General features: G+C 41.5%; 1 pseudogene; it reads left to right on the top strand.

Moving 5' to 3' along the window:
- The first annotated feature begins 2,567 nt into the window (after positions 1-2,567).
- On the top strand, positions 2,568-6,158 carry LOC129861431 (proteolipid protein 2-like; annotated as a pseudogene).
- Positions 6,159-7,803: the final 1,645 nt, after the last annotated feature.

The raw sequence follows: 7,803 nt of genomic DNA, 5'->3' as shown, positions 1-7,803 counted from the left end.
TTGTTTTAGTGTTGGTCAGGACGTGAGCTGGGTGGGCATTCTATGTTGTGTGTCTAGTTTGTCTGTTTCTATGTTTGGCCTAATATGGTTCTCAATCAGAGGCAGGTGTGTTGTGTTGTCTCTGATTGGGAATCATATATAGGTGGCTTGTTTTGTGTTGGGGTTTGTGGGTGGTTGTTTCCTGTCTCTGTGTTTTCTCTGCACCAGATAGGGCTGTATCGGTAAGCCACGTTTGTTATTTTGTATTTTGTAAGTGTTCACTGTTTAATCGTCATTATTAAATCATGTTGAACACGAGCTACGCTGTGTCTTGGTCCGATCCCTGTTACACCCTCTCTTCTCGTGAAGAGAGGGAAGGCTGCCGTTACAGAACCACCCACCAAACTCGGACCAAGCAGCGTAGTAACGGGCAGCAGGGACAGCAGCAGCAGCGGCCCATTACACAGGACTCCTGGACATGGGAAGAAATTCTGAACGGTAAAGGACCCTGGGCTAGGGTTGGAGAAAATCACCGCTCTCGTGAAAAGCTGGAGGCAGCTGAAGCCGAGGAGCGGTGGTATGAGGAGGCAGCACGGAAGCGCGGTAGGAAGCCCGAGAAGAAACCCCAAAAATGTATTGGGGGGGGCTAAAGGGGAGTGCAGCTGGGTCAAGTAGGAGACTTGAGCCAACTCCCCCTGCTTACCGTAAGGAGCCAAGGATGGAACCAGAGCCGGTGAGGGCGGTATTGGAGGTGAGCGAGGTAGAGACTGTGAAGGATCTAATGGGGAAATTGGAGGAGAGAGTTATGAGGGAGGTGTTGGTGTTGGAGGCACGACATCCGCCCGACGGAGCGTGTCGGGGATTTGATGTCACCTGAGTCAGCTCTCCATACTCGTCCTGAGGTGCGGGCTAGCCGTCTGGTGAAGACTGTGCCATCCTCATGTACCAGGCCTCCTGTGCGCCTCCCTAGCCCTGCACGTCCTGTGCCAGCTCAGCGCACCAGCTCTCCTGTGGCAGCCCCATGCACCAGCACTCCGGTGCCGGTGCCACGTACCAGGCCTCCAGTTCCAGCACCCCGCACTCGCCTTGAGGTGCGTGCCCTCAGCCCAGTACCACCAGTGCCTACACCACGCACCAGGCTTCCAGTGCGTCTCCAGAGCCCTGTTCCTCTTCCACGCACTCTCCCTGTGGTGCGTGTCTCCAGCCCAGTACCTCCAGTTCCGGTACCACGCACCAAGCCTCCTGTGCGTCTCCAGAGCCCTGTACGCACTGTTCCTTCTCCCCGCACTCGCCCTGAGGTGCGTGCCCTCAGCCCGGTACCACCAGTGCCGGCACCACGAGCTATGTTGTGTGTCTAGTTTGTCTGTTTCTATGTTTGGCCTAATATGTTTCTCAATCAGAGGCAGGTGTGTTGTGTTGTCTCTGATTGGGAATCATATATAGGTGGCTTGTTTGTGTTGGGGTTTGTGGGTGGTTGTTTCCTGTCTCTGTGTTTTCTCTGCACCAGATAGGGCTGTATCGGTAAGCCACATTTGTTATTTTGTATTTTGTAAGTGTTCACTGTTTAATCGTCATTATTAAATCATGTTGAACACGAGCTACGCTGCGTCTTGGTCCGATCCCTGCTACACCTCCTCTTCAGACGAAGAGGAGGAAGGCTGCCGTTACACAGTGCCAGACACAACGTGTGTACCTATTACAGTAAATTGCTGTCATAGTATGTATCCAGTATCTCTCATAGTAGAATAATAAAATTGAGTAAATGGCATTTGATAGATTTGATGTATTTCTATAAAGTCAAAACTGGAATTTCTCCTCAAATCAAAGGTTGTAAAAGTATGCTAGACATTTATAGAATAAACAATATCTATTTTAATGTATTTGTGACAATCAATTCATTCGTTTTTATTTTCTACAATTTGAAATGGCTTTTGGCGAATGTCTGAATGTCCAAACGTGTGAATATAAAACCAACTTTACCTAATTTAAATTAAAAAATGCTTTCATTTCAGAATTTTAACATAAATCTAATCTTCTTGGGATTGTCCTTAACATTTCAGACTGAGCTCAGAAAACATTATTTATATTTATTCATCTTCGCCATATTAACAAATATTGTCATGTGATGGGGTTGAAACTAGGGTGACAGGGTTGAATACAGTAACGGTGTTGAAGAGACACATCGGTTTCCATATAAACTAGTTTAGTTTACTATCGAAATCCCTCCAAGACTTACCCCGAAACATTGCATTTCATTGTATGCAATGAAATGTAATAAGGACATTTCAAATATTTAGAATAATCTGCACTACATTTGATAGGCCTATAGCAGTAAATATTGAAACAAATAAAAACACATCAGGCATTAGAAATTAATAACATTCAACAGGTTTCATCAGAAAAGTTTGTCATCAAACTGTAGGAACATGTTCCAAGGGAATTTAGAATGTTAGAACAGCTGTAACTACAGCACTAGTGTCAGCATGACAACCCTCCTCCTCAGGAGCACCATATTCACTCATTCATGGTTTTCTTCCTGAGAGTCTGGCCCACACGTCTCTCTCTCAATCTCTACAGTACGTCGCAGGATGTCACACGCTGTGGGTGTGGAATCATCTCAAGGACTTCATCAAACTGATACCAGTGGATGTCGTCTCGAAGTCCATAAAAATCTGTTTGGTCCAACACGATGCATACATTTCACTTGTACACTCATTTCATCCGTGCCGAAGTTGATGCCTGGATAAAGGTCATCATCATATTCCACTACACACCACTGCCCAAGAAGACGTGGATTTTCCTCATTGGCTGACTGTTCTGGAGCAGCCAGGCCCTTCTGCCTGAAACTGAAGTGCTGTGTGTTAAAGCATGTACAGATTACATCCTTTGTTGAACAAATGCAGCTGACATCACCAGACATCAGCTCATCAGGAGCAAGGGTGATGACCTGGTGTATTCTCATGATGGAGAGCACCGCTTTTATCGGGCTTGGCATCACCTCCATCGCACGATCAACATCAGCACTCTTCACAAGGTGTTTGTCTCATGGAGGGTCAACGTCCTCAGTGCTCCTTTCCTCTCCTTGCTTCTTTTGTATGCTGTTCTCCTATGTTTACATTTCTGACACTGGTCTCTCTCACGTACATCACTGATCTTGTTCTTTTTCTCTGCCTCAACATTTATTTTCCATCTCTGAAGCTCTCTCTCAAGGTATTTTCTGGGTCAGCATTTTGACGTGATCGACACTGCATTTCTCTTTCTGCTGCTGATGTGGGTGCCATCATTCCCTAGATGTTTCAATGGATAACGTTCAATCAAATATTCTTAGAATATATACATGTATACACTATAATCCTTAAGTAATTTAGGATCTAGAGCCACTTACAGGAACAACTGAAGTTAAGAGCATTACCCAACTCTCCTACCACTAGGCTACCTGCCTTAAAATATATTTTGTGTTCACATGGAACACATTACAGCATGTTTTATAAGTGAATATAAACAAGATATAATGTATAATATATTGAATAATTCATTTGTTTAGACGCAATATTCATAAATATAGTAAATAACTCAACCCTGTCACAGGTTTACTACCCCTTTACAATGAAACATGTTATAGGGTTGAATTTGACGGAATTGAGTTTTTTTGGCTCAAAATGGCCTCTGCTCATGTGTTGAAATTAATAGATTGTATATCTTTATGTGTTAAAGTATAATTTAGATAAGTACTAGTTTTCCAACTTTATTTCAAGTTGGTCAGCTTGACGATCCCCACCTGATTTTAAAAAACAACAAAATACAGATATAAAAGAATGTGATTACTTGCCTGTTTCTGTACCATGCAGTTGAAAATTGTTGAATGATGTCACTTCCTGTTAATGATGGCACATAAGGCTGGAGTGACCATTTTCTTGTCGGAGTTTGGTTGTTGTGACGGGGTTGAGTGTAGACTGAGGGACAGAGATAAATTGTGTGATTTTAATCAGTAATCATGCATTTTTTAAACAAAATACTTTCTCAACAAAAGAACACAAATATATGTTTGCATTAAGGGCAAATGTTATTCATTATATGCACATTTTAATATTAATTTCCCAAGCAAAAAATTAAGTGAAATGCCTGGGGGACATGACACAATTCTGTGTCAGTTAAACAATAAAAAAAATAATAATAATAAAGTTTAAATAAATGCTATATTTATTTCAATTCATTATAATGGACATTTCAATGTATATACAAAAATGTCATTTTGGTGACCCAGTACTTGAAATATAATATAAAAAGTCAGAGGGACTGAAATATTACCCGAGCCCAAGAACGACCCAGGAGCAGCCAAACTATGAATGGAAGGTCTGTTGTAGAAATAGAATATCATTCCCTAGAATAGACCAATATGATGACATATTACTTTTTGTTGATACCTTATTACACTATTTCTGCAACGTATACAGATCTATGAGTATGTCCATGATGCTATACCATTGATTTGTTCATAGTATGATAACAAAAATTGGGCCATTTTAAATCTTTGAGACAGTTGTGTCTCAAAGGGTTCTACCTGTAATGAAAAATGGTTATCCTATGGGGACAGCTGCAGGAACCTTTTGGAACCCTTTTTCTAAGAGTTGTTGTTTCGTGTGATTTGGGACAGCTTTGAGTGTTTGTTTACTTCGTTGCTTCACCACAGGGTCTTTAACCACACATAGACTGTGTGGGTGTGTTTATTGTGTCCTGTTGTAAGATGCTAATGTGAGTGTGAGTGTGTGATTTGGCAGTTAGGTTGTCTGTCCATTTGACTGTGCTGCCCCTTGGTCTCACTTAGACTGGGCCTTGGAGTAGAAGGCTATCATGGATAGCATATGGGTCAAAAGTCAACCGGCATATTGCCTTCCTTTGATTAATATGACTCTGAGATGACAGTTCCTATCACTGCTGATCTGCGGTCTGGGATGAGTTTTAATCAAGCCATTCAACCAGAACTGCTAATTCAAATGGAAGAGCCGAATTTGGAGCCTAATTGTCAGTTTGTTGTAAACTACAGCGAGACTTCTCAAAGGATTCCTGGATACGTAGCAGTGATTTCCTTAAAAGGAAATGCTGTGAATAACATCGCAAGGTCAAGTAATTAGGCTACAGATGCATTGAGCCAAAAAGCTATTTTTGTGTACCACAGATTTGGTATTTGCAAAGTACCTTTATTAACATTTTGCACCAAATATTTCCATGCAGGCTGCTTTTTCCCTCCTCTTCCCCTCTCACTCTCCTTTCCCCCATATCATTTTTTTTATCCTTTTCTTTCAGCTCATCAGTCTTACCATCCTAATCTGCTATACTGTGTCATTTTATGGAGGTCATTATGGAGTGGCCATCTGTGAGATGGTCTCCGCCATCATCTTCTTTGTCGTCTTCATGATGGAAATGGACAAGTCCATTCAGGTGGTCAACTGGGTCTGGAGTGTGAGTACAGTATATGTTCACACACACACACACACACACACACACACACACACACACACACACACACACACACACACACACACACACACACACACACACAGAAAGAGACACAAAGAGAATAAGAAACACACAGACATAAATTATAGATACATTCATAAAAACAAACAGTGACACAAGGACATTCCAAGTGCATATAGAAGGACAATCATTCACTAATGTTAGTCTCCTCCTACCAGGATCTGTTGTGTGCTTCTACTGGTACAGCCATGTACCTCATCTCCTCTCTGATGGCTCTGATTAGTGGAACAAAGGATGGCGCCCGTATTGCCGGAGGGGTGAGTCAAATGTCTAACCAGCCTGAGATTTTTTAACAGATACAAATGAAAGCATCTCAAATTTCTTACTTCTTCAGCTCTCAAATCCTTCAGCCCAATTCATCACTGAAAAGTAGACTTTGGTGGTTAGATTATGTTTAGATTAAATGTTATTCCATTCCCTTAGGTGTTTGGCCTGCTGGCTGGGATCCTGTTTGCCTATGATGTCTGCACCATCATCCTTGTCATCAAGAGCAACAGATAGGATACAGCAGCGCCTACTGGTGGGTATTTTGGATAAGGCTGCATGCAGCTTTGCTATGAACTACAGTTTGGACTTTGACATTTTCTCACCTAATTTCCTTTGTTCTATTCCCTGCTTTGTTTCCAGATGACAACGTTTAAGCCCTGGAAGATAAACCCCAATTTAGCCAATTAAATAAAATGAAATTTGTGCAGGACGAGTTGACAATGAAGAGTGAAAGAAGTGCAGCAGGTTGGAAGGAAGTTTGATGCTCAAATGAAGAGATTAATAGCAGAAATGATCCAATGTTGGGGTCAGAAGAGAGAAACATCTACAGTACGGCTGACACAGAGAGGATAATGTTATACTGCACTGAGATCAGTATGTTCAAAAGAACCATGTCAATTCCAGGAGGGATTCCCTTGACCACCGCTGTTCCAGTCTCGGTGTACAATTCTACCGTCCCATTGTTCAATCTTTAGTCTGGTGAAAAAGGGAAAGATGTAAATATTATGCATCATAAGGAGGTGAAAAGCTTTGGTCAGTTCACACTAGTACATTATTCATTTTCTGATTTAATGAACTATTGTGTAAAAAAGATGTCTCTGTTGAATTCCATCCACTGCTAAAGTATTGGTTTATATTAGAAATTAGATTGTAGAATTACATTTATAGAGGTGCTCAGATTAATATAACATCACAATGTAACATCAATAGTTTTGGTACAAATGGCATTCTATCTCTCTTTGTCATCATAATTTCACCTCAGCGTCATAGCCCTCTCCATATCCCACTGTAATATATTCAAATTGCGCTGGTTGAATTAAGCCAAATTTTGCCTGCGTTTAGGCCTCGATTCAATCAGATCGACTGTTAACCGGCATAGCGGAGGTTTTGACATATGTTGGAGGTGTCACTGCAGTATGAGCTGACAAATAGGTGAGAGGCTGCTCTTGTGTGTCACAAACCACTTCCTTCCTTATTAATCCTACTGCGTTAGAAGTTCAAAACGGCGATAGAAAGTGTAGGTTAATGCATGTTTACATGTTAATTTGGATGGTGGGGATTTATAGCCTATCACATCGAGGTATAAACAATAGAAACATCACTCATTCGAGTGTTTGAACTTGTAAAGTGGCTGCATGGGATTTGTCGGATTTTAAAGTTGGGTGGTTTCGTTGCATCCAATGGCATGGTCCGCGATAAACTAACACAAGGAGCCGCTTGTGGATTTGACAGCTCTAACGCAGTTCCATCTCCGACACCAAAACAACCGCTATGCGGGTGTCTGCTAGCACGGATCTGCTATAGAATCTAGACCTTAGTCAAGGCACCTTAATTGGGGAGGACGGGCTCTTAGTACTGGCTGGCACGGAATAAATTAATTGGTATTAAACAGTGGTATTGGTACCATTCCATTCACTCTATTACAGCGATTATTATGAGCCGTCCTCCACTCAGCAGCTTCCTGTGCTGGAAACATTTGTAGTGCCTTAGTTGCATTGGTTGTTTTGCCTCTTTTTCTACTTACCTAGAAGCCACAATTAACTCTGCACTCATAGTAAGGTTTGATGTTCATTTGCCACCAAAGAACTTCTCATGAGTACTCTTGCCATAGGAAAATAATGGGATAACATGTTTTCATTATCCTGGTTTTGAAATAATCCAATTCAGGTCAAGTGTGTTTCTTAACAGTTTTTCTTTGTGTGTTTTTTAACCAATGGTAGATAAGATATTTTAAAGACATTTAATGTTGTACAAGAGAAATGTTACCTCAGTTAGTGCACCCTTGGAAAAGTATTTTGA

Source organism: Salvelinus fontinalis, chromosome 8 (assembly GCF_029448725.1).
Source record: "Salvelinus fontinalis isolate EN_2023a chromosome 8, ASM2944872v1, whole genome shotgun sequence".
In the NCBI taxonomy this organism is placed as follows: Eukaryota; Metazoa; Chordata; class Actinopteri; order Salmoniformes; family Salmonidae; genus Salvelinus; species Salvelinus fontinalis.
The sequence above is the reverse complement of the archived record's forward strand: the minus strand, read 5'-3'. Positions and strand labels throughout refer to the sequence as shown.